The sequence below is a fragment of the Jaculus jaculus genome, chromosome 14 (genome assembly GCF_020740685.1).
Source record: "Jaculus jaculus isolate mJacJac1 chromosome 14, mJacJac1.mat.Y.cur, whole genome shotgun sequence".
Lineage (NCBI taxonomy): Eukaryota > Metazoa > Chordata > Mammalia > Rodentia > Dipodidae > Jaculus > Jaculus jaculus.
In genome coordinates, this window is record NC_059115.1 from 16,866,376 (window position 1) to 16,893,769 (window position 27,394).

The 27,394-nt window shown below is 44.9% G+C and overlaps 1 pseudogene; it reads left to right on the forward strand.

The window, feature by feature from the left end:
* Positions 1 to 18,233: 18,233 nt before the first annotated feature.
* LOC101596877 overlaps positions 18,234 to 27,394 on the forward strand; it is a 29,931-nt pseudogene continuing 20,770 nt past the window's right edge.

Below are 27,394 nucleotides of genomic sequence, written 5' to 3' on the forward strand. Positions count from 1 at the left end.
AGTAGATGGAATTGGAAACAATTATAGTCAGTGAGGTAACCCTACACTTAATCTTTATTCAGTTTATTTGGAATAATTATATAAAATCTGATTGGATTTCTTGGGTTGTTTTGTGGCTAATATATTTTTGTTCCTTGTGCAATCTCTTTGAATCTTACATATTTTTCATGTCTTTTATATCTAAATTTTTAATTGTCTTGCCCAATTTTACAATCTTCATTTCAAAATAACCTATCCCAGTGCCTTGTTTATAACTATGGATGTACTTGTTTTGACCCCATTGTTGATATTTACTTTATTTTTTTAAGCATTTAATTTTTTTTTTTTAATTTGAGACAGAGAGAGAAAGAGAGATGGAGAGAGAGAGAAAGAATGGGCCACCTAGGGCCTGAGCCACTGCAATCGAATGCTAGACTCTTGTGCCACCTAGTGGGCGTTTGTGACTTTGCATTTGCCTCACCTTTGTGCGTTTGGCTTCGGTGGGATCTGAAGAGTCAACTATGGGTCCTTAGGCTTCACAGGTAAGTGCCTTAACTGCTAAATCATCTCTCCAGCTCAATGTTTACTTTATTTTAAGAAAATATTTTTATTTATTCATAAGAAGGAGAGAGTGGGAGAAGGGTTGTAGAAAATGGTCCTCCTGTCACTACAGATTAACTCTAGGTGTATCTAACTTTACATGGATACTGGAAAATCAAATCCAGGCTACTAGGCTTTGCAAGCAATTGCCTTTAACCACTGATCCATCTCTCTAGACTTACTTTATACTTTTTTTTTTAATTTTTTTTTTTTGTTCACTTTTTATTTATTTATTTGAGAGCGACAGACATAGAAAGACAGATAGAGGGAGGGAGAGAGAATGGGCACGCCAGGGCTTCCAGCCACTGCAAACGAACTCCAGTCGCGTGCGCCCCCTTGTGCATCTGGCTAATGTGGGACCTGGGGAATTGAGCCTCGAACCGGGGTCCTTAGGCTTCACAGGCAAGCGCTTAACCACTAAGCCATCACTCCAGCCCAAGACTTACTTTATACTTTTAAAAATATCTATGGTATTACTACTGAACTCATACTTTTCCAAGTACAAAAGCCCAAACAAACTGGGGTCTATATGGTATTCCATTGTCTATAAGTTTCACGGAAGTTTTAAACTCCCAGCTATCCATACCTGAAGAATTTATTTCTCTTATCTACTGTTTTATTCCTACATTTCTTTAGTCTTTCACATTTTCTCATGTGCATTCCAATTCTGTGATAGATCTATGTTTATTTATTAAGTTTATTTCTTCATATTTACTTTTCTTATTTCCATTTTATAAAATTCTTAGTATCTAAAGTATTGTGGCAGTTTGATTCAGGTGTCCTCCATAAATGTTCTGAATGCTCGATTCCCAGCTTATAGAGACTTGGGAACTTACACCTCATGGAGGCAGTGTATTGTTAGGGGCAGGCTTATGGCTATTATAGCCAGTTTCCTCTTGCCAGTGTTTGGCACACTGTCCTCCTCCTGTTGTCCACCTGATATTGGCCAGGATATGATGTCCACCCCTCTGCTCATGCCATCATTTCCCCCTGCCATCATGGAGCTTTCCTCAAGTCATTAAGCCAAAATAAACCCTTTTCCTCTCAAAGCCACTCTTGGTCAGGTGATTTCTGTCAGCAATGCAAACCTGACTGCAACAGGTGTCTACAGTGTCATTTTCCAAATAAATCATTTTGGAACTTATATTTCTATAATTATTATTTTTTTTGTTCGTTTTTTATTTATTTATTTGAGAGCGACAGATAGAGAGAGAAAGACAGATAGAGAGAGAGAGAATGGGTGCGCCAGGGCTTCCAGCCTCTGCAAACGAACTCCAGACGCGTGCGCCCCCTTGTGCATCTGGCTAACGTGGGACCTGGGGAACCGAGCCTCGAACCGGGGTCCTTAGGCTTCACAGGCCAGCGCTTAACCGCTAAGCAATCTCTCCAGCCCTATAATTATTTTTTGAGACAGATTTTCATGTATCCAGGATGGCCTCAAACTCTCCCTGTGGCTGAGAGTTACCTTGTTCTCTTTAACCTTCTGTCTCTACCTTCCATGTCCTTAGCTTACAGGTGTGTATCATATAACATAGTTCTGTTTGTTGGAGGTCACCCTGAGATTACATAGTGAATTCCAGATCAGCCTGGGCTAGAACAAGACCCTATCTCAAAAGAAAAAAAAAAAAAAACCCTACTACAACGGAACAAAATTAGAAATCAATAGTAAGAGAAACCATAGGATATACACAAACTCATGGAGGTAAAGTAATGCATTACTGAATAATGAATGGTCATTGAAGAAATCAAGATGGAAACAAAGATATTCCAGAATCACACAAAAATAAAAATAGGACATACAAAAGCAATGGGAGTCAATGATAACAATCCTCATAGGGATATTTATAGCTTCCAGTTCCTACATAAAGACATCAGAAACATCTCAAATAAAAGTTAAGACTGCATTGTAAGGCCTTGGCAAAACAAAAACAAGCCAACCAAAGCATAAGTAGATGGAAAAAATAAGTAAGTTCAGGGTAAAAATCAGTAAAATGAAAAAAATGGAAAAAAAACCCAATGCTAGGAATCAGCAAAATGATGGTGCACACTTTTTTTTTTAATTTTTATTAACATTTTCCATGATTATAAAATATATCCCATGGTAATTCCCTCCCTCCCCACCCCCACACTTTCCCGTTTGAAATTCCATTCTCAATCATATTACCTCCCCATTACAATCATTGTAATTACATATATACAATATCAACCTATTAAGTATCCTCCTCCCTTCCTTTCTCCACCCTTTATGTCTCCATTTCAACTTACTGGCCTCTGCTACTAAGTATTTTCATTCTCACACAGAAGCCCAGTCATCTGTAGCTAGGATCCCCATATGAGAGAGAACATGTGGCGCTTGGCTTTCTGGGCCTGGGTTACCTGACTTAGTATAATACTTTCCAGGTCCATCCATTTTTCGATGGTGCACACTTTTAATCACAGCATTTGGGAGGCAGAGGTAGGACGATCACCTTGAATTTGAGGCCTCCCTGAGACTACATAGTGAATTCCAGGTTAGCCTGGGCTAGAGTGGGACCCTACTTCAGAAGATAAAGTTAGTTGGTGAAAAGATCAGAATGCTCAACATACCCTTAGCCAAACAAACCAAGAGAAATACAGAGAAGACTCAAGTTAATAAAATATACCATGGAAATTTACATAGTCATTTGAATATGTTTTATATTCAGCCTAATTGTAGAAATCCAAAAACTGGATGCATTTCAGGATGCTTATGAACTACCAGAGTAAAATAAAGATGGTGCAGATAATGTAAACAGGTCTATACCAAGCAATGACATTGAATCAGTAATAAAAAGCTCTCCAAAGAAAAAAGCCCAGGTCTGATGGATACACAACAGAATTCTACTAGAGCTTTGAAGAACTAAAGAAAATTCTACTCAAATAGTGTCGAAAAGTAGAAGAAAGCACATTTCCCAACTCCTTTTATGGGGGCTATGTAACTCTAGTACCAAAACCAGATAAAGACCCAATCAAAAAGATCACTGTAGTCCAATCCCCCTGATGAACACAGATGTAACACTATGCAGCAAAATAGGTGCAGACAAAGGCTGTAGATACGGTGCAACACTCATGTGCGCTTTCTGAATAAGCACGAAGGCCTGAGGAGGCCTGAGACTGCCTGAGTTTAAATCTTCAGATCACACACAAAGCAGCAGGGCATAGTCATGTGCACTGATAATCCTACTCCCACAGGGAACAGAGACTCAAGGATCTCCAGAACCGACATGCACTGGAACGAGTCAGAAGAGCTTCAATCTCAAAACCACAATTTCATTTCAATAGAGGCAGAAATGGCCTTTGACACAATCCAATATTCCTACAGAATAAAATTTCTTAAGAAACTACTGAGATGTCTCAATATAATAAGCAATATTTATGGAGAACCTATAGTCAAAATTCTGACTGGGGGGCTGGAGAGATGGCTTAGCGGTTAAGCGCTTGCCTGTGAAGCCTAAGGACCCCGGTTCGAGGCTCGGTTCCCCAGGTCCCACGTTAGCCAGATGCACAAGGGGGCGCACGCGTCTGGAGTTCGTTTGCAGAGGCTGGAAGCCCTGGCGCACCCATTCTCTCTCTCTCTCCCTCTATCTGTCTTTCTCTCTGTGTCTGTCGCTCTCAAATAAATAAATAAATAAATAAAATTAAAAAAAAAATTCTGACTGGGAAAAATTCAAAGGATTTCCATTAAATTCTAGTATAGGACAAGGGTATTTGCTCCCCAACTGTTGCAGTCAGTTTCACGTTGTTGGGATGAAGATCTAAGCCGGACACAGTTTAGGAGAGGAATAGGTTTATTTCAGGCTGACAGATTCACAAGGAAGTTCCATGAATGGCAGAAGAAGATGCTCACTTCCATAGATCCAAGCAGAGAGAAAAACCAACAGCAGCCAGCAACACAGAAAGGCAGGAGGCACAAGCCTGTAGCAAGCAGGAGCCCCGAGCTCAAGTCTCTGTATAACCGTTAGACGACAGATCCATCCCCAGTGACACCTTAGATTCAGACTCCAGGATCTGACCCCAGGAACACCTCCTCTAGCCAGGCAGCTGGATAGCCAAGTCACAAGTTTTAATAAAACACCTGAGTCTGGGGCGGGAGTGATAGCTTAGTGGTTAAGGCTCTTGCCTGGGAAGTCTGAGAACCCAGGTTTGGTTCCCTCAGCGGGCACGTAAGCCAGATGCCCAGAAGCCAGATGCAAATGGTGGTGCATGTGTCTGGACCTTGTTTGCAGTGGCTAAAGGCCCTGGTGTGCATATTCTCTCTCTCTCTCTCTCTTTCGCTTTCTCTTTCAAATAGGTAAATATTTTTGAAAATCTGAGTTTATGGGAACATACATTCAAATTACCACAACAAGTATTCATTTTTTTTTTTTTTTTGAGGCAAGCCCAATAGTCTGGCCTTTTTTTATGTGAACAAATGAGAACAAGAGGGAAGGAAAGAGAAAGAGAGAATGAATTGCCATGCTAGGGCCTCCATCCACTGTAATTGAACTCCAGATGCATGTGCCACCTTGTGTGCCTGTGATCTGAACAGTCAAACATGGGCCCTTAGGCTTCACAGGCAAGTGCCTTAACCTCTAAGCTGCTATCTCTCCAGCCCCAATATGGTTCTTAAACTCAGCAATAAGACAAGAAAACAAAAGAGATATAAATTAGTAAAAAAACAAAAATGCCTTTAATCTCAGCATTCAGGAGGCAGAGGTAAGAGGATCGCCATGAGTTCAAGGCCACCCTGAGATTACCTAGTGAATTCCAGGTCAGCCTGGGCTAGAGTGAGACCCTACCTCGAAAAACCAAAAAAAGAAAGAAAGAAAGAAAGAAAGGAAGGAAGGAAGGAAGGAAGGAAGGAAGGAAGGAAGGAAGGAAGGAAGGAAGGAAGAAAGGAAGGAAGGGAGGGAGGAAGAAAGGGCTACTACTGTTGCTCACCTGTGCCAACACGTATCTACTCAAAGACATCTAGAATAAGAAATTGCTAGAATATCCAAACAAATACAAAATACAAAACAGTCCAAAGTTCTTAAGAAATAAAGCTGTTCAACTTGAAAGTGAACTGGAGAATTTTTCGAAGCAGTTTCTGCTCTCAAGCAATGAAGACTCTTAATAGAGACTCCTCTGCTGACCACCATCACAGGAGGAAAGAGAATTTGGAAGATGGAGAGAGTTGTTATTTTATGGGGTGACTTCAGTGTGAATTACACTAACTGTGACTAAGTGGCAGGTCGCTGCATAGATTCTGGTAACCATCTGTCCAGGGGGGGTTGTACTTTGTGAAGAGTGTCGTAATCTGTTCTCAGCTTTAGTTGGGAAAAGACTAAATTGTTTGGGTTAAATAATGAATTAGTTTTAAAGCAGTGAAACTGTGTGGCCCCTGAGGGGTGGGTCCTGCAGCTCTTAATTAGGACTTTCTCTGTTTTTGATTCTTAAGAACTCTGCTTCCTGGCATCTAGGAGTTAGAGAATGATCTTTTTATCTTCTCGGTCAGCACTACTGTTTGATGCCTTCTTGAAATAAGGGAATAGTAAATTTTTTGTTTTGTTTCATAAGCTGGTTTGCTCTAACCACGAAGGGGTATGGAATGTTCTTGGGTGTACTATTTATGCAAGTTACAGTCACTTTTGACATCAGGCAAGTATGTAAACCAGTAATAAATACAGTGTTTTAGCCCTTCTTTTATTCCCATTAAATCTCATGTAAATCAGTGAAAAAAAAAAAAAACCAACTTTTTGTTTAGTTGCTTCCTTACCTCACTGATCCTAATGTCCTCCAGTTTCATTCATGTTGCTATAATTAGAGTTTCCTTTTTTTATTTTTTCCTTGGTTTTTCAAGGTAGGGTCTTGATCCCAGGCTGATGTGGAATTCACTCTGTAGTTTCAGGGTGGCCTCAAACTCACTGCAGTACTCCTACCTCTGCCTCCAGAGTGCAGAGTTTAAAGGTGTGTGCCACCATGCCTGGGTTTTCCCATTATTTTTATGGAGGAAGACTATAAAGTAATGATTATATACCATACTTTGTATATCCACTTATCTATCAGTAACCGCTAAGCAATCACTTGATTTCATATCTCAAGTAAATTTTTAAAATATTTTTATTTATTTGCAAGCAGAGAGAGGTAGAGAGAAGAGCAACAGATAGATGCAATCAAACTCCAGATGCATGTACCACTTTGTGTATCTGGCTTTATGTGAGTACTGGGGAATCAAGCTCAGGTCATTAGGTTTTGCAGGCCTTTAACCACAGAGTCATCTCTTCAATCCCTATGTTTGCTTTGTTGACACAGTAAATCACAAGTCATTGTGTATTTTGTTTACCTTTTTTGGATTGGAGATGTTGACCATTTCCATTTCCCCCATACTTTTTTTTTCAAGGTAGGGTCTAGTCTGGATCAGGCTGACCTGGAATTCACTATATAGTTTCAGGGTGGCCTTGAACTCATGGTGATCCTCCTACCTCTGCCTCCCGAGTGCTGGGATTAAAGGCATGCACCACCCACACCCTGCTTCTCCCCCATACTTTAAAAAATTTTATTTTTTATTGACAACTTCCATAATTGTACATAATAAACCATGGTAATTCCCCCACACACGTTATCCTTTGCAACTCCACTCTCCATCATATCTCTTCCCCCTCTCAATCAACCTCCTTTTTATTTTTATGTCATCATCTTTTTCTCCTCCTATATTAGACTTGTGTGAGTAGTGTCAGGCACTGTGAGGTCATGGATCTCCAGGCCATTTTGTGTCTGGAGGCGCACGTTGTAAGGAGTCCTACCCTTCCTTTGGCTCTTACATTCTTTCCGCCACCTCTTCTGCAATGGCTCCTGAGGCTTGGAAGGTGTGATAGAGATGTTTCAGTGCCAGGCACTTCTTCTCAGCACCATGGTGCCATCTGAGTCATCCCAAGGTCCCCACTATCTAAAAAGAGAAGCTTCTCTAACCAAAAGTGAGAGTAGCATTAATATATGAGTATGAACATTATGAGAAGTGCTTACCAGGCAGTTTGGAGAGCATAATATAAGCATTTAGCCACATACCAGTGGGCATTACACCCCTAGGGCTCATGACTACCCCTGTTGTAGGTTTTCAGTATCAGGGATGTATTCCCTCCATGGAGCAGGCCTCCAGTCCAATTAGAGAGTGGTTGATTTCCCCCATAACAGACATGCCACTATTGCACCTGTTGGCTAATTTGGCCTGGCTGGACAAATTCAAGGCTTGCAGTGCCCACTGGTGAATTCACTCACTCCCATGGAGCTGCATGCAGTGTAGTTTTCTCCAGCTTTCTGTCACCTGGTCTACACAGAGGAGGTTTTCAGCTCAGCTCCAGCAGGAGTTCTCAGTGACCTTGCAGCCCAAGCTCCCCCATACTTTTTGAATAGCTGTACATTTGCTTTTGAGAAATGTCTACTTAGATGATTTTCTCTTTTTCAATCAGACTATATATTTATAAAAAAATAATCATATGATTGGTCACCAAGAGAACCAGTGCACAGAAGGTCCCCAACCTGTCACTTAGATGACCAGATTGCCAGGAGTTCAGGACATGTACCACAGAGATGTTCATGCTGTAAGTTCAGGGCTCTTCCTGGGCTGCACCATGAGTCAGTGTTAACTTCTACAGCTGAACTTCACACAGGTACAGCTCTGACAATCTCTCCCTGTATTATTGAAAAACAAAATCCAATAGAGTGTAAATCAGCAGGGTTAACACCTCTTTTTTTCCCCTTTGGTTGTTATTGGTTTCTCTGTTGGTTACTTGGATTGTATGAATATTTTTGTGTTTTCACTTCATCTTTTATTTTATTGTATTTTTCAAGCAGGGAGAGAGAGAGAGAATGGGAGAATGGGCACATCAAGGCCTCTAGCAACTGCAGATGAACTCCAGACGTATGCACCACTTTGTACATCTGGCTTTTATGTGGGTACTGGTGAACTAAGCCCAAGTTCTTAGGCTTTGCAGTGAAGCACCTTAATCACTGTGCCATCTCTCCAGCCCCCACTACCTCTTTTTGATGGTTTCTCATGCTTTGTATCATCTATTTTTTAATGTTTTTGAAGTTTAATTTCACAATTGGCTATATTTATAATGACTTGCAACTAGATACATTAATAGTTAACCCACGAGGTTTTAACGTATACCTCATCCAAGTATTTGTCTATAACTGTCCCTTACTTTTCCATATCCTATACATTAATTCATTTAATATAGTTTCTGTACTACCTCTCATACCTCGAACACATAAACTTTCTATCTTATACTATACCACTGTTTCCATAGTCTTTATTTTGCTACTTAAATAGCTGGGTATGATAGCTCTGATTTTGATCCCAGTACTCATGAGGCTGAATTAGGAATACTTTCATGAATTTAAGACCAACCTGGGCCACATACTGAGCTCCAGGTCATCCTGGCTTACATAAGACCCTGCCTCAACAGAGAAAGTGAGAGAGAAAGAAAAATATACACATGGTGGCTTCAGAAACCAGAGGAAAATCATGCATGTAATCAAAGAGAGAAATTACCCCAAGTATAAAGCAGAGACGAGCAGAAAAGCCATCCAGACTGAGAAACAGTTTTATGCTCTTTCCACCCCACTCAGCCAGAGTGGGTGAAGGGGAAGCTGGACTCACATGTATCCTTGTGGTCTGAACAAAGAGATGAAGGCGGGCCAAGCAGAGAAGCAAAGCAGAGCTGGGCTGAGCTGTGAGCTGAGCTGAGCTGAGCTGGCAGTTTGCTACAGGAAGAAGACAGGAGCCTTTATAGGCAAGGGGAAGACCTGGTTGTAGATTGAGTGTAGATACCTGGGTCAGCCCATCCAGGGATGTCTGTCTAGGTAGTGTGCTAGACTGGGCAGCAGGGGCACTATAGATCAGCCTCAGTCAGACACAAATTCCGTTTTTTTTTTGTGCTGGCATCTCATGGTTCTCTTTGAGCTTTGATCTCTACCTGAAAACTGCCTTTAAAAAAAAAAAAAACTAGCAGCCGGGCGTGGTGGCGCACACCTTTAATTCCAGCACTTGGGAGGCAGAGGTAGGAGGATCGCCATGAGTTCAAGGACACCCTGAGACTCCATAATGAATTCCAGGTCAGTCTGGGCCAGAGTGAGACCCTACCTTGAAAAACAAAACAAACAAACAAAAAAAAAAAAACCAAAAAAAAACTAGCTTTCTCCTGTCTCAGGTCAAAAGGATGGAAACCAATGTACTGAGAAAATGGAAACTGTGAACAAGCAGGCTGTTGCAGTCAGGTTCACATTGCTGGCAGAAATCACCCGACCAAGAGCAGCTTGTGGGAAAGGGGGTTTGTTTTGGCTTCCAGACAGGAGGAGTAGCTCTATGATGGCAGGGGAAATGATGGCAAAAGCAGAGTGGACATCGCCTCCTGGCCAACATAAGGTGGACAACAGGAACAGGAGAGTGTGCCAAACATTGGTAAGGGGACACTGGCTTTAATAACCATAAGCCCATCCCCAACAATGCACTGCCTCCAGGAGGCGTTAATTCCCAAACCTCCATCAGCTGGGAACCTAGCATTCAGAATATCTAAGTTTATGGGGGACACCTGAATCTAAACCACCACACAGGCATAGCAATTCTTATATCTGACAAAGTAGATTTCAATCCAGAATTAGTCAAATGAGAAAAAGAGAGTTACTCCATATTCATAAAAGAAACAATTTATCAAGAAGTCATAACAGGGCCCTGGGAGATGGCTCACTTACAAGCCTGCTGATGACCTTAGTTAGAGCCTCAGTTCTCAAGTAATAATGCTAGGCACCAAGTGGCTATGTGTCTGTAATTTCTACATGCCCATGGCAATGGGAGGTAGGTTCAGATGAATCTGGAAGCTCACAACCACAAGCAGCAAAAAGGTGGAAAGACAGTAGAAGCCCCCCAAATTTGTCTTCTGGCTCCTCTGATCTCCACATGCATGCTATGGCATATGCATGTCTACATACACACATATATACTTACACAAAATAATAAAAAAGAAAACAACAGTTGTAAACATTTATGCACCAAACATTGAGGCTCTCAATTGAAACTTGCATAAAGGGTCACATAGGTCCTGGCATAACAGTAATGGGGAGACTTTCATACCATAAATTATACCATAGGCCACTGGATTTAACAGGCATCTATAGAACACTCCATGCAAATTTAGAATGTAAGTATCCTTCTTGGTAGTACTTAGAACATTTTCCATAATTGACCTCTTCATAGGTCACAAATAAAACTTTAACAAATACAAAATATCAAGAAAATTCCTCATATCCTATCAGACCACTGTGGATGCAAACTAGAAAACAACCACAAGAGGAGCTTCAGAAGCTACACAAATACTTGAAAAATAAACAAAATCCCTCTTTTAAACATTTGTACTGACAAGTTCCATAATTATAGACAATAAGCCATGATAAATCCCTGCATCTCCCACCTTCCCCTTCACAAATCTACTCACCTCATATCCCCACCTTTGAATGAATATGGGGTCATGAAGAAACCAGGCAGGAATTTTTTTGAAAGTTTATAAAAACAATTGAAAATGATAAGCTACCAGTTCCCCTGGTAAATAGTAAAGAAATTCCTAAGAAGAAACTTTAATAGCCATCAGGGTTCACATTAAAAATACAAAGCCCTTGGCTGGAGGGATGGCTTAGCAGTTAAGGCATTTGCCTGCAAAGCCAAAGGACCCAGGTGATTCCCCAGGACCCACGTCAGCCAGATGCACAAAGGGGCGCATGCGTCTGGAGTTTCTTTGCAGTGGCTGGAAGCCCTAGAGCACCCATTCTCTCTCTCCCTCTCCCTCCTTCTTTCTCTGTCAAATAAATAAATAAAAATAATTTTAAAAAATACAGAGCCCTAGTGACAAAGGCAGCACTGTACTGGACCAAAATAGATATACATACCAATATAATAGACTAGGGGAGGCAGCATAACCTTGGTTCCTACTTGCTGGGATTGGGGATTAGTGCATTATATGAACACATATGTTGTATATTTTTGCTATCCTTTTTTGAATCATTTCTTTTTTAAAAAAAAATTTTGTTGTTTATTTTATTTATTTATTTGAGAACTACAGACAGAGAAAGAGGCAGAGAGAGAGAGAATGGGCATGCCAGGGCTTCCAGCCACTGCAAACCAACTCTAGACACATGCACCCCCTTGTGCATGTGGCTAACGTGGGTCCTGGGGAATCGAGCCTCGAACTGGGGTCCTTAGGCTTCACAGGCAAGCACTTAACCACTAAGCAATCTCTCCAGCCCCTGAATCATTTCTTGAGAACATTAGAAGGCTCCCTGTCAAGCATTCATTTTCCAACAGAGTGGTGAGTATGGAATAGGACTTATTTAATAATGAACAATAAATATAAATAGTAATTAAAAAATAAGTATTCAAGCTGAGCGTTGGTGGCTCATGTCTTTAATCCCAGCACTTGGGAGGCAGAGGTAGGAGGATCACTATGAGTTTGAGGCCACCCTTAGACTACATAGTGAATTTCAGGTCATCCTGAGTTAGATTGAGACCCTCCCTTAAAAAAAAAAAAGAAATATTCAACAATGATTTATTAAATAATTTTTGATATATTTTGATAAGAGGTCATATTGCCATACAGCTACTTTATTCTTTATTATTCATTTCTCATTGGAAAGACATTTTTAGTTTACATCTGTTTCCCTAATTTAAGACCATAAAGATGCCTTCTTGACCACACATCAGAGAGGGTCTCATATAGCAGAGGCTGACCTAAAACTTGCCATGCAAGGATGACCTTGAATTTATGAACCTCATTCCTCTCTCTCCCTAGGGGCAACATTATAGTCATTTCTCATCATACCTGGGACAGTCTGTGTTTGAAACTTGCTTATCATTATTCTTTTTGTGTGCTTTGTAGGCTTTTGAATTTGTAGACTAAAATTAAGGTGGTGGTTTGAATGTAAATGTATGCCTGCCATGGCTTGAGATGTTTTGATTAAGGTTGGCCTTATGACTAAAGTCTCCATCAGGAGGCGTCCTGTTGAGGAAGAAGTATGTCACCAGGGACAGATGACAGATCCTGAATACAGCCCTACTAGGTGTAAAGAGCCAGTTTTGAGCTCTGGCTGTTGATGCTCACTGCTGCTGTCAATTGTTTTTCTCTGCTGTGGATGTTAAAGAGAGCTTCCTCCACCCTTGATGTTTCCGTGGAATCTGTAAGCCAGAAATAAACGCCTTCCTCCCATAAGCTGCCTCTTGTCAGATGTTTGTCACAGCAATGGAAAGGAAACCTCAACAATTAAATAAAATATTTTAATGTGACAAAATAAATTTTTTTTTTTTTTTTTTTTTTTTTTGGTTTTTCAAGGTAGGGTCTCACTCTGGTCCAGGCTGACCTGGAATTAACTGTGTAGTCTCAGGGTGACCTCAAACTCTCAGTGATCCTCCTATCTCTGCCTCCCAAGTGCTAGGATTAAAGGCCTGCACCACCATGCCTGGCTTAAAATAATTTTTTAATTAGCATATTTAATGATTTCGTATATGGTCTGCTCACCGATTGGTATGACTTTCTCCAATTCTGGAAGTGTTTGGCTATCTGATATCTTCATCCACAGTACCTGCCATTTTTGTACCAAGTGAAGAGGTCTCCAGCATTGAGTCTAAGTTTTTGTCCTTTCTGGTTTGTAGAAATTGCAGAGCACCACACAGTCAAGGTCCGTTTCAGTGAGACTTCATTGGGCCTTATTGCTTCACAAGATCTGTCACTTTCAAAGCATAAAGGGACAGGTGAACTCTGTTGGTATGAAAGTATCTGTGGGCCTGTAGGAGAGAAAGAGGCTTGGATAAAGACATATGCCCTTCAAGCTGTCACTGTCCTATATAAAATACCAATAGGCCTGGAGAGATGGCTTAGTGGCTAAGGTACCTGCCTGCAAAGCCTCAGGACCCATGCTCAGTTCTCCAGGCCCCACGTAAGATAGACCACAGTGACGCGAGAGCTCACGGTTGCACAGGCACCCAGGGGGCGCACATGTCTGGAGTCTGATTGCAGTGGCTGGAGGCCCTGGCACACCAGTTCTCTCCCTATCTCTCTCTCTCTTGCTCTTACTCTCTCACATAGAAAAAAAAAAAATTGCCAGTGTGTTGGGCTTGCCTCAAAAAACGAAACGAAAGAAGGAAAAAAAAGAAGCCGGACATGGTAGCACATGCCTTTAATCCCAGCACTTGGGAGGCAGAGGTAGGAGGATTGCAGTGAATTTGAAGCCGCCCTGAGACTCCATAGTGAATTCCAGGTCAGCCTGGGCTAGAGTGAGACCCCCACCTCAAAAAAAAAAAAAAAGAAAAAAAAAGAAAGAAAAGAAAAGGAAAGGAAAACACCAATGAAGCCTTTTGGGTCATATATCCTGTCTCATGCCTTGTATGAGCATCATTCAAGCTTGGTTTGCATTAATGTTCGATCTGATTCTATATATGCCAAGAGCCTTGGTGACAATGATGAGACTGGAGAGAGAGAGAGCTGATGCCCTGCAAAGGAAAGAGCAAAGAGCCTTCCTGAGCTTGGGCGTGTGGCAGACGACGGCCGGGAACAGTAGACAGCACGGGAGGAAGGGACAATTGCTCTACCTGCTAGTTGAGGCTTTGGCACGAGAGAGGAGGCTGCAACAAGCTGTCTGCCTGTGCTTAGCTGTGGTCATCCTCTTCCTGATGCACTAGGAAGAGCCAAGGCGTCCCAAAGTGATACTGACCTTTGGGTGAACTGATGATTTTGAGTTCATGTGACTGAGCATCAAGCATCCAGGAGCCTTAGGCTTCATAGGCAAGCGCTTAACCGCTAAGCCATCTCTCCAGCCCTGGCTACACATTTTTTGACCCCAGAATATTATTTCCTTAACTCAGGACTTAAATGAGTGGTCATTCTTAATTAAGTTCTCCATAAGTGTGCCATTTCTAAGGGGGAAATCAGACCATCCTACAATAGATCCTGCTCATCAGAGACATACTGCTTTTTCCTGTCAGTCTAATAGGTTTCCATCTTTTAGATGAAAGAAGTGCATGTCTGGAAGTAATTTGGGTCGTTCCAGTGATAGTGTTCAAGGACAGAGACCACCACTTGTGTATAAAGTGGCTGCCCCCTGGCAGTCCCCTTTGCGTCGTGTTCTTGTATAAATAATCCTCATTGTATTATGTAACTTGTCTGCATTCCTTATCAGAGCGGTTCTTCACCCCACACATGACGAGTACTAAATGTTCCTGGATTATCTTCAAGTGATATTGGAAAGGCTAAGTCATCCTTAGCAACAGTAATGGCAATGGATCTCAACAGGTATCAATAATCCTGTAGCACCCAGAAACTTTCAGGTCCCAGCAACAGCTGTAAGGTGGTGCACACAGCTTGTTACAACAAGCTTCAACATATGATATAGCAATGTTTGGCAGACCCTGCCAAAATCATGGCTGAATCTGGATTATAGGGGTCCAAAAGGATGATGAGTGATGCTGCTTTTAGCCATCCAGATATGACAGGCTTTTGTTCAGACCTTCACTTAAATATGGCCTTTTACAGATAGTGGCTAGCAACATTCCTAAGTGTGGACCATGTCCGCTTCAAACTCCAAACAGACCAACCAAATGATAATTGTCCTATTTAGTTCGAGGGGTAGGTAAACATAGCAGCTTAGTTTTCATCATCTGTTGTATAGAACAAGTTGCTCCTGTACCCAATTCTTTTTTTCCTGTGGTAGGGAATGAAGCCAAGCTCTAGAATATTCTTATGAATTCCCCCATCTTAGCATGATGATGACACATGTCTATAGTGTCAGCACTCAGGTGCCTGAGGCAAGGAGATCATAAATTCAAGGTTAGTCTTAAATTACATAATGAGCTCAAGGCCAACCTATTTCAAAACACACACAAAACAAAACAATCATCAGCAAATACATGTTAACAAAACAAGAGGCCACAGCTGTAATTCCAGAACTGGGAGGCAGAGGGAGGAGGATCTATGTGAGTTTGAGGCTTGCCTGGGATTACAGTGAGTTCTAGGTCAGTTTGGGCTAGTGAGACCCCCACATTGAAAAAAAAAAAAGAAAGAAAGAAAGAAAAGAAATTTCCTATGTGGGCTGACATGCAGATCTTCAAAGAGTTTATCAAGTAGTGCTCTTAAAATTTTTTTAAATTATGAACTTTATTATAAGAACATGTTATATATTGGTCATATTCTCATTGGTTATTATTATATCCCTTCTTCCCCCATTCCACTGACGGCCCTCTTCAGTGGTTATTGGTATTCACTGTGGGGTCATCAATGCACCAGTCAGTCTCTGTGGTAAGGACAATGCCTCAGGATACAACTTCACTTCCTATGGCACTTACAATCTTTCAGCCTCCCTTCTACAATGTTCCCTGAGTCTTGGTGTGCAGATTATGTCTTTTGTGTTGAGTGCTCTGCATCCTCTTAGTTTCTGCTTTGATGAGTTTTGAGTCTCTTCAGTGACATATTAACAAAAAAAACACTACCTGACACCTCAACCAGTATCACAGGAACCTGGCCAAGTAGCATTCCTTGTTAGTATATCACATGTAAACTGAGGTGGCCCTGCCCAAGCAATACTTTGGCTCATCAACATAGTTTGAAGTATGCTTAGGGTTGCATCAAATTCATGTTCCTTCTAATCAAGTTACAACAAATTGATTGATTGAAGTCACCATGACAAGACAGTAAATATAAACTCACCAAAAGCCTAACCATACTTGGCTTTAACTAAGATCAAAACAAAACAAAAGCCAGGTATATATCTGTAATCCCACCACTTTAAGGTCAGACAAGTGGATCAGAAGTCTTAGGCTAGCCTTGGATACATGGCGAGTTTCAAATCCACCTGGGCTATGGGATGTAGCCTGGTCGCAAAGCAAACCAACCAAACACAATACAATGAAACAGAGAAGAAGCATATTCAAGTTCAACCACTAAGTAACACCCTCCTCTATCCTTCTGATACTCTTGTACTGTTGCTTGCATTTCCAGAATGCTGAGGACATTTCTTTCTTCTAGGTGCAACACTTGTTAATTTCCGTGAGACATTTACTTAATGCATAGCCCATAAAGGGCCATATTGTACAGACAGTGTGTTGGTACATGTACAACAATTATTTCATACTTCTACACCACAGCCCTTGTCTTGGCCCATGGACTCTCTATAAATGAGGTCAGGGTTAAGGTGTCAGCCTCCCAAGACAAGGGGAACAGAAATGATATTCTGTGGAAGTGTTCATGAAATTAATTGTTCATTCCATCCGGGCAGTTTTGCATGTCACATTTTAGTTTTATTATTCAAGATGCAGTCCTTCCTGCACTGGCTTGCGCAGACCCTCTGACTTTAGTGGTTTTCAGTTGATTGAGAAAGCATCTCAGGTTCCCATGTAAGTGTCCATGGCACTACTTTCACTTTACGTTTTGCACTACTGAGAATTGACCCTACATCCTTGCATTTGCTTTACCAACTGAGCTACATTCCTAGCTACTCTTTTCTTAAAAGTAAAATAAATAAATAAATCTTTATTTACTTATTTGCAAGCAGAGAGAAACAGAAGAGAGACAAAGAGAGAGAGGGAGAAGAGAGAGAACAGGTGTTCCAGAGCCTCTAGGTGCATGAGCCACTATGCATCTGGTTTTCGTGGGAACGGGAGAACTGGACCTGGGTTGTTAAACTTTACAAGCATGTGCTTTAACTGCAGAGCCATCTCTCCAGCCCTGCTCTTTTCTTTTTAACTGTCTGAAATACAAGCTTAAAACAGGCTGAACACAGCTTCAAGAGTCACCATAAACTTAAAACCATCAAAGTGTGGAGAAACAGCTTGGCCTGGTGGTGTGGGCCTGTTATCCCAGCTAGGTAGGAAACTGAAACAAGAAGATAGTAAGTTCAAGGTCTGTTTTGGCTAAATGATGAGTTCTAAGCTAGGCTGAACGACTTAGTGAGATCACATCAATAAAATAAATAAATAGACTGGAGATATAATTAGGTGGAGCACTTGCCTACCACATCCAAGGTTTTAGATTCAATCTCCCATTTCAAAAACAAGAGAGAAACCCAATTTGTATGAGACCTTAAAAGTCCTTGTTTAAAAATAGTTACAAGCCGGGTGTGGTGGCTCAGGCCTTTAATCCCAGCACTTGGGAGGCAGAGGTAGGAGGAGCGTCGTAAGTTCAAAGCCACCCTGAAACTACAGAGGGAATTCCAGGTCAGCCTGAGCTAAAGTGAGATCCTACCTTGAAGCGCGTATAAAGAGAGGGAGGGGCGGGGAAGAAAGAGAAACCATCAACAACTAATGCTTATTGTGGAGAGGGACAATGAGCCCTAAGGTTCCAGCAGCTGACCAGGGGGTGGCCACTTTTCTGTCCAGCGAGCTATGCAAGTTTTGCGCTTGCGGGAAGCCGCACTGCAGTCTGCTCTTCAGTAGGACGGCCAGCCCCGGCCCCGCCTCCCGCTGCCTAGGCCCCGCCCCCGCTGCCTAGGCCCCGCCTCCCGCTGCCTAGGCCCCGCCCCACTCAGGCCCCGCCGCGCGCAGGCCCCGCCCCACGTAAGCACGCCCGCCTCACGTAAGCACGCCGCTGCCGGCGCCCTCGGCCGGGTTCCCTTTGGAGGCCCGGAAGTGGACCGAGCTGTCCTCTCCGCGGCTGGAGAGTGCTGTCCGCGTTTTCGTCTCGGAGCCGGCTTGGCGAGCGCCGGAGCCGGTCCTGCCCCGCCCGGGGGTGAGGCCGTCCCCTGGCGTCCCAGCCGAGGCCTTCCGCCCGGCAGCCCGCGGCGCACCCTCGGTGAGGCGAAGGGAGCGGCGCGGAAGGGAGCGTGGAGAGGTGCTGCGGCCGGCTCCGTGCCTTGCGGGCCGCGTGCGGTCTTGCCCACATCCCGCCGCAAGGGGAGAAGGCGTGGGCTTGGCCAGGAGAGCCCCGGACTCCGAAAGGACAGGGCAGAGAGCTCCCTGCCCGGCCTCTCTGCACCCCGCATCCCCTCTGTCAGGTGGGCAGGGCAGGATTGCCTTGGACGCGTGGGGGCTCCCCTGTGCGTGTGCCGGCGAGGGGGAGTGGTGTGGCCAGAAGGGGGTTGTTGACTCTTAGCCTAAAACGGTGTATTCTCTCTCTCTTTTTTGTTTTTTCCCCCGAGGTAGAGTTTCACTCTAGCCCAGTCTGACCTGGAATTCAGTATATAGTCTCAGGGTGGCCTCGAACTCATGGTGATCCTCCTACCTCTGCCTCCCGAGGGCTGGGATTAAAGACGTGCACCGCCACGCCCTGTTAAAACAGAGTATTTTCAACACTCAGGGTCCACCTGTCAAGACCATTCCTGAGAAAAAGGCCTAGAAGAAGAGGAAAGAAAGAGGAATCAGACATGGCCCTTTCCCAGGTATGAATTATATTCTTGGTTGGTTCTGTCTCTTTCCCGAAATGTTTTGCAGACCTGATAACATTCCCTGGCTCTGAAGCGTCCCCCCCACCTCCCCGAACGGGAGTGAGCCAGACCACTCTGAGGCAAAGATGGAAGCTTTTATTTGGGAAAAACACAAGCTGTCAGGACTGACTCTTAAGAGTAGAGTACAGTCAACCTGAGATTCCAGACATTGAGCTGTATAGAGCTCTTCAGTTGGGAGAAAGTGAGGAAGGGAAAAGTTTTTAAAAAAGGTTTCTTTGCGGAAGATCTAAGATAGACAGGGTGTGACACCAGAACAGTGAACAGGTGACTTAAAAGATAATGGGGGCAGGAAATCATAACCTGTGGGGGAGCATTATTAGGCAAGGAAGGGATAATGGCTGGGCGGTTTCTTGAAGAATGTGGATGACCCACTTCCTTGTGTTTGTGGCTGTCTTTGGTGACTCCATTTTGGGGAACCCATCTTGACCTAACATTCCAGCCATTTGCTAATGACAAGGGACCATAGTTTTTGTCTTCTTTAGTGTCTTCATGCTGATCGTGGGGGGCAAGGAGCTCTTATGGGAGAGGATGGATAATGTGGATGAGTCTGCCTTCAGGGAAGGTGATAAGGAGACAGTTCCTGGGTGGCTAAAGGCTGGTAGGAGATAAAGGGGTGACAGGTCAGTACAAGTTGGTTGAATTTTCAGTGGGTGAATTGGTCCACCTGATTTTGGATGCATCTCAGAAGGCAGGGGGCCAGAGCAAGCAGCAAGAATAGTTCAGGGCAGGAGAGATGGCTTAGCGGTTAAGCGCTTGCCTGTGAAGCCTAAGGACCCCGGTTCGAAGCTCAGTTCCCCAGGTCCCACTTTAGCCAGATGCACAAGGGGGCACACGCGTCTGGAGTTCGTTTGCAGTGGCTGGAAGCCTTGGCGTGCCCATTCTCTCTCTCTCCCTCTGTCTGTCACTCTCAAATAAATAAATAAATAATTTAAAAAAAAAAAGAATAGTCCAGATATAGGGTGGCAATAGCTAAGGGCAGACTGTCCCAGTTGGTGTTAGTACCCAAAGCTGGTCAGCCAGATATTTTAGTTTTATGATTTCCACCTTTATCTTGCTTGGTCAGACAACATAGTAACAGCATTCCTCATTCAGAAAAAGGCAGGTCCCTCCCTGTCAGCTGCCAAGAGGTCTAGGGCTCCACCATTCTGTAGCACGACTGAGGCCAGAGAAGTAAGTTGCTCTTGTAGCAGTTGCCGGGCCTCAGTGGATCCCCGGACTGCAATGCTCAGTTCTGTAGAAAGCCTTTCATAAGAGATTAGGCTGTAGCTCAGGCCTGCTGTATCCAGTCCTATGGCAGCTATAGAGGCTGCCAGGCTTACCCCTACCATCACAGGCAGGTGGACAGCTCTTGTGTAATGATGAGCCTGCTTAGGAAGGACTGCCAGCAACTGGGGTGCAAGGGCCCGAGTGCGTTTTTGGAAAAATGCAAGTTTACAGCGTGGAGTCACACCAGAAATAAATTACCTTAGGTAAGGTGTGGTTTGTCACAGTAGAGTTATTCCTGAAAGTTCCCAACCAACATTGAGAAATGTCCTCATGCCAGCAATCCAGGCAGTTTGAAAGAGAGAGTGGGATAGGGAGCTTGGAGAGAGGATGCCGGAAGCAGGGAGTGTCTGAGCCTGAGGTGACACTGAACAGGGGGGCTGCAGTAATGAGGGGTGCTCAAGGCAAGCACACAGGAAGCAGGCAGTGTGATTGGTAAGATTGAGATGATTGAGGAGGGAGAGAGAAGAATTAAGGGTGAACATCCAGGGGGTGGTAGAGAAGGTTAGATCCTGCAGATCTTCCTGGAGCTTGCCATGACCATTTGATGTCCATAACTGTCTGAATATGGCCATTTGGGGCAGTCTTAGGGGCATTTTGAATGGATCTAAATATTTCTATTTGGTCCCCACAATGAGAGCCTGTAGTGTATTGGGTTGCCACCTCTACCATCCCATCTACCCACTTTTGGTCCCATGGGTCTGTGATGGAAAAAACTGTGAGTACCCCTGGAGATTTGAGCTGTGGTGGTTGGATGCCATAGGATTTAGTTGGGTGGAAGTAGTGGTGCCGACAGGGTGGGGAGATCAGTAGTGAGCACCCTCCAGCGGAGCCGGCGTAGCATGCTGTCACGACTTGGTCCTGAGTGAAGCAGAGACTTCTCTCATACCATTCCTGTACTGAGCTGGCTTCAGGGCAGTTGTTGGCAACACCTGTGATAGAAGGTGATGGAGATGGGCTCCACACACCCTGTGAGAGGACAGAAGGAAGAATTAAGGAGCTTGTTTTCCTTGTCAACAGCTACTACATAAAAACGCCAGGCACAAATGGGGAGCGGGGGATGAGCACTTAGAGGCAATGGATAGAGGGCTTGGGGCAAGAGAGATGAGGCAGAGGGGCATTAGTGTCAAGTGGAACATTCTGGGATTGGCAAGAGTGGGAACACGAGAGTTTTAGTTTAGGAGGGCCCGCTGGGGTGGTGGTGTTCTTATCCCTGATGGAGTAGAGTAGGACAGAGATGGTTTGACTCTTTAGTTGTGATAGGTGCGTCCAAGTGGGGGGGGCCTTGAAGCTTTGCAGCCATGCGGGTAGTTAGGATCACCAGATGAGGTCCAGTCCAAAGCAGCTGGAGACCCTGTGGACAAGACTGAGGTAGAGTTGATCTTCAGTGTTAAGTGAGAGAGCTGTGGCTCCCTCTGGTGGTAGGGGTGGTAGAAGGTGGTCAGCCTGTTGGGGGGGGTAGTTTCCAGATAAAGATGAAAGCTGGTAAGTACCCATGGAGAGGGGCTTCTGGTAGTGGGGGGAGGTTGTTTAACAGGAAGGGGCACCCATACATGAGTTCAAAAAGGCTAAGGAGTGAGGGGGCCCAAGGAGTGGCTCTGATTCAAGCGAAGGCAAGTGGGAGGAGCTGGGGCCAGGACAGGTGAACTTCACAAGTCAGTTTAGACAGGTGAGTTTTGAGAATGGCATTTGCTTTTTCTATTTGGCCTGAGGACTGAGGCCTATACGAAATATGGAGTTTCCAGTTTATCCCCAGGGCTCTGGATACTTCCTGGGTTACCTTGGACATGAAGGCTGGTCCATTGATTGAATGGTAAGGGGAGGGCCAAAGTGGGACAGAATTGATTGAAGAATGTAAGAGACGACTATATTTGCAGTTTCTCTTGTAGGAAAAGCTTCATCCCACCCTGAGAAAGTATCCACTATATTGAGAAGGTATTTAGTTTTTTTTTTGTTTTTTTTTTTTGTGAGGAGCCATGTGAGTAAAATCTATCTGCCAGTCTACCCCAGGAAGTGAGCCCCTGTGTTGGTGAGGTCGGAAAAAGGGAGGGGGATGGACTCACCCTTGTAGAGAAGCCTTGGTGCAGAGTGAGCAAGTGTGTGTTACGGAGGAGATTAAAGAGGAGAGGCAAGGATGGAAAAGGAGCGGGGTCAGGAGTCTTTGTAGAGGGCGGGCACCCACATGAAATAGATTATGTAGGTAGGTCAGGATGGTAGTAGCTTGGAGATCAGGCAATCAGTAGAGGTCCCCCAGGAGTAGCCAGCGTTGTGGTCCAGCAATAGTGCCAAGTTTTGTTAGAGTTTGGTACTGTTCTTGGGTGTATGAAGGAATGAAGGAGAAAGGCTGAAGCTGAATGCATGCTGTGGAGGCTGAATTCCCTGGCAACTCTGTCTGCAAAGGAGTTTCCGTTGGCCACAAGTGAAGTTAGAGACTGCTGTCCCCTGCAGTAATGACAGCCACTTTTGTAGGAATATAGGAAGCATGTAGCAGTTTAAGGATAAGGGGTCCATTAGTAATGAGGGTTCCTCTAGTGGAGGATAGCAGCATGGTGATGTAGAATATGGAAAGCATATTTAGAGTCAATATAGATGTTAACTGTCTTGCCTTGTGCCAAGGTTAGGGCTCTAGTGAGAGCTACCAGCTCAGCCTTTTGGGATGTACTCCCCTAGGGCAATGGGCCAGTCTCTGTTATGTGGTCATCTGAGACAGTAGCATACCCTGCTATCCAAGAGCCCTGTGAGTTAGTAGAAGAGCTTCCGTCTATATACCAGCTGTGATTGGGGTGGGGAAAGGAGATAGATTCCAGGATTGTGATAGGAGAGCTCCTCTAGGGTCTCTAAGTAGGAGTGTGTAAGTTGTTTGGGTAGAGGCAGGAGGGTAGCAGGGTTAAGTGGGGGGGCAAGAGTCAAGTGTGATGTCAGGATTATCAAGGAAAATGATGTGAAAAAGTTGAATTTTAGATGGGGTCAGAGTAGACAGGCAAGAGTTAGACAGTGGATCTTTAAGTCTATAGGGGAGAGGACAGCGAGTTGTCCAAAAGTGAGTTTCTGTGTCTTGGGCCAGACGAGCAGCTGCAGCAAGAGCAGTAGGCACGGTTGCCAGCCCCGGACAGAGGTTTCTAGTTGTTTAGAGAGAGAGAGGCTACAGGGGCAAAGGATGGGCCTTCATTTGACCTAGGACTCTCACTGCCATACCCCCCCCTTTTCTGTGGAATAAAGAAGAAAAGGCTGCTGAAGGTCTGGACCTGCAAGGGCTGGAGCTTCCAAGAGGGCATCGTGCAGGCAGGAGAAGCAGCATCTGTCTCTGACTTAGGGTCTATGGGCTCATGAGGGTTTCCCTTAACCTTGTCATAAAAAGGCTTTGCCAGGAGGGTAAAATTTGGAATCCACATCCTAAGGAACGCAGCAAAGCCAAGAAAGGAGAGAATTTCTTCCTTAGAGGTAGGTGGGAGAGAGAGTGAAGATGTTTGTGGTCTAGGGTGAGTTGTTGTGAGGTGGGGGTAAGGAGAAAACCCAGGTACCTCACTTGGGTTAAAGAAAGTTAGGAAGTTTGTAAGTATGTAGTTTAGATAGAGAAAGAGAGGGTGAGCAGAGCAAAAGATCATCTACATACTGTAAAAGTGTGCTGGGTAACAGATCCAGGGACAAAAGGTCAATGGAGAGAGCTTGACCAAATAAGTGGGGCCTGTCTCTGAAACCCTGGGTACAGACAGTCCAGGTGAATTGAGAGGCAGCATGAGTATCAGGGTCTTCCCAGGTGAAAGCAAAGACATAGTAGGAATCGGGGTAGAGGGGGATGGAGAAGAAGGCATCTTTGAGGTCAAGAACTGAGAAATGAGTAGTGGAGGAGGGAATGTGAGAGAGGAGAGTATAAGGGTTGGGGACTACTGGATGAATGGGCATAACGGCAGCACTGACTTAGTCTTGGACTAAGCAGTAGGTCCCGTCAGGTTTAATAACAGGCAAGATCTGAATATTGCAAGGGGAATGAGTGGGGTGAAGGAGTCCAGGTTGGAGCAGGTGAGAAGTAATAGGTTTGAGACTTGGTGATGTTTAAGTGAGATTGGGTATTGAGGGCAGCAGGGAAAACGTGGGATCTTTGAATCTGATGAGGATAGGCATGGAATGAGAGGCTAGCACTGGCAAGGAAGTGTCCCACACCCTGGGATTAACTTCAGAGGCAGGGAGGGGAAACCCAGATCTTTTTTGTAAAGGAGGGGGTTAGCGTGAGGAGGAAGACATTGTGTGGGTGGTAAGTTAGAGAGAGAGAGAGAGAGAGTGTTTGCATAAGATCTCAACCCAGGAGAAGGAACAGGACAAGAGGGTATTATGAGGAATGAATGGGAGAGGGGAGTGTCCCAGACTACACAAGGTAAGGGGAGAGTGATGCATGGGCAGTGGGATAGACCATTAATACCCGATACCAAGATCTGTGAGGGAAAAGTCTTACCAGAGTAGGATGGCAGGGCTGACCAACTGCCCCCCACCCCCGCACCCCTGTCGATCACAAATAAGATAGGCCTTCCCGCCAGCTGGACTGTGACCCTGGGCTCCTCTATTCTAATATGGAGAGTGTTAGTGGGGGCTGAGGTTCCAGGGCACCATCAATCTTTGGCTGCCAGGTGCAAAAGATTGGCAGTTGGCTCTTGTGGGGGATGAGGGGAAGGGGCTGACCTACCTAGTTGAGTCAAAGAAGGGCAGTCAACCTTCCAATGTCTGGCAAGTCCGCGTTGAGGACAGGGCCCTGGCAGCAGATGTGGCCTGCAGCAGGTTTTCGCCCAGTGGCCAGTGTGGCTGCACTTGAAGCAGAGAGTAGGTGGTGAGCATGGTGGTCCCATCATCTTCTTTGGAGGAGGCCTCAGGGCCACAGCCAGGAGATGGAACTGCTGCCTGTCTCTGGCCACTCTCTCAGTCCATTCCTGGTCCCCTCTGTTGTTAAAAACTAAACGCCAGGTCAAGCAGATCTCCCTGAGGAGTTTGAGGGCCCTTTTCTAAGTGTTTAAGTTTGTTCCTGATGTCAGGAGCAGATTGGAACAGGAAATGGGTATTGAGAGCTACCATGCCCTCTTGGGAAGCAGGGTCGAGGTGAGTGTATTGGGTGTATCCCATAAACTCAGCTGGGTTTTCATTAGGCCTCTGGGTAAGCATCTGGAGTTTGTCAAAATTGACAGACTTAGGGAATATCTTTTGGAGGCTAGCCAGGAGGCACAGAATCATTCTATCATGGGCCACCCTTCCTAGGGAGTTAGTGCTAGCTTGGTATTCTCAGTCAGGGTCCTCTCTGGGGACAGCAAGCATCCCCACTGGGAGAGTGTTATCACCTAAGTGAGCCTCATCAACATGAGCCTGAGTGGCTACCCAGACAGTTCTCACTCATCAGGAATGAGAGTGTAGGAAAGAACTACAAAGAGATCATGCTAGGTTAGGTCATAGGCCGGGGTGGGGTAGCAGAATTCTTTGGTATAGTGAGTTGGATCAGTGGAGAAAGACCCTAGACATTTTTCCAACTGGAATAAATCAGACATGGAAAGAGGTACATGAACTTGAATGATTGCTTCAGTGCCTGCAACCTCACGTAAAGGGTACATTCTATCCCTGCAAGAACAAATATGCTGGGTAGGAGGGGATAGAGCAGAGATGGGAGGTGGTGGTGGTGGGGCCCATGGAGACAGAGCAGGAGAAAGATGAAGGGAGAAGGAGGGGTGTAGGCATCAGAGAGGGGTTCTGGAGAGGCTGAGGGAGCTGGAGAAAACAGAGGAGCTGTTGGGGCCAGACCACTATTGTGTCCAGGTGGAAAGCAGAGGATGACCTTGGCCAGAAGGATCTGATAGGAAGAGCGGGTAGAGCAGAGAGGAGGTTGTGCACGCAGACTTAAAAATGCTTGGATATTGGCAGAAGTTTTCTAAATCAGTGAGAATTTGGAAATTGAAAGTGCCTTGTTCAGGCCGTTTGGCCCCATTGTCCAGCTTATGTTGTGGACAGGCAGAGTTGCAGAGAAAGATTAGACAGCAAGGTTTGATGTGGTCCGATAGTTGTAGAGGTTTTAGGTTCTTAAGGAAACAGGCCAGAGGGGTGGTATAAAGTGGCTTGGAGGTTTTGTTCCCCATGGAAGTGTGAGAGTATAGTAAAAGGGCTAGTGAGAGGAGACAGAGAAAGAGCAAGGCAAAGGTGGGAGAAAGAAACTAGGGCTTAAGCTGGGTTTACAGAGGACACCAGTATGACCCCCCCCACACCCAGCCCACTAGGGTGAATGGGGCCTGCACCTCCCATGTGGGCAGAGGCCATAAGGTCGCAACTGACAGCTTTTTAGCCTGTTAGTGGGCAAGATGGGCGACTGTTCTGCCGATGGCAAAAGCAGCTGGCAGTGGAAGATGAGAGCTCAGGAGGGGGAGGGAGGGAGAGGGAGTGTCCCGAGGTGGTATGGTAGACCAGAGAGCAAGAGACCTGAGGGGTCAAGAGTGCATCTTTCTTGAGACCTGGGGTTGGGGCCTAAAGGCAGCCAAGGGGTGTAGCCTGGCATGCTGGCATGGCTTTCACAAGGAGGGATTAAACCTAAGATCAGGCCAACCCGAGAGGGACACTTACCAAGAAGGAGGGAGGAGACAGAAGGAAAGAACAAGGCTGAATTGTGGTGAATATGAAAGCTGGTACCAGGCAGAGATGGTCCGAAGCCTTCAGAGGGTCAAATGGCAGCTCGGTGGTCTGGTCAGGGGAAAGAGGTCTGGCCACCCAAGAGGGCAACCGGAAGCCTCATCCAAATCATGGCACCAGTTGTGAGGTTCAGGAATGAGCGAGAACACGCCGACCACTCTGAGGCAAAGATGAAAGCCTTTATTCGGGAAAAGCACAAGCTGCCAGGCCTGGCTCTCAAGAACGGAGCACAATCAACCTGAGACTGGGTTATATAGAGCTCTTCAGTTGGGGGAAGGTGAAGAAGGGAAAAGTTAATAAAAGGTTTCTTTAAGGGAGATCTAAGACAGCCAAGGTGTTACACCAGAACAGTGATCAGGTGACTTACAAGATAATGGGGGCAGGAAATCATGAATTGCGGGGCCATTATTAGACAAGGAAGGGATAATGGCTGGGGGTTCCTTGAAGA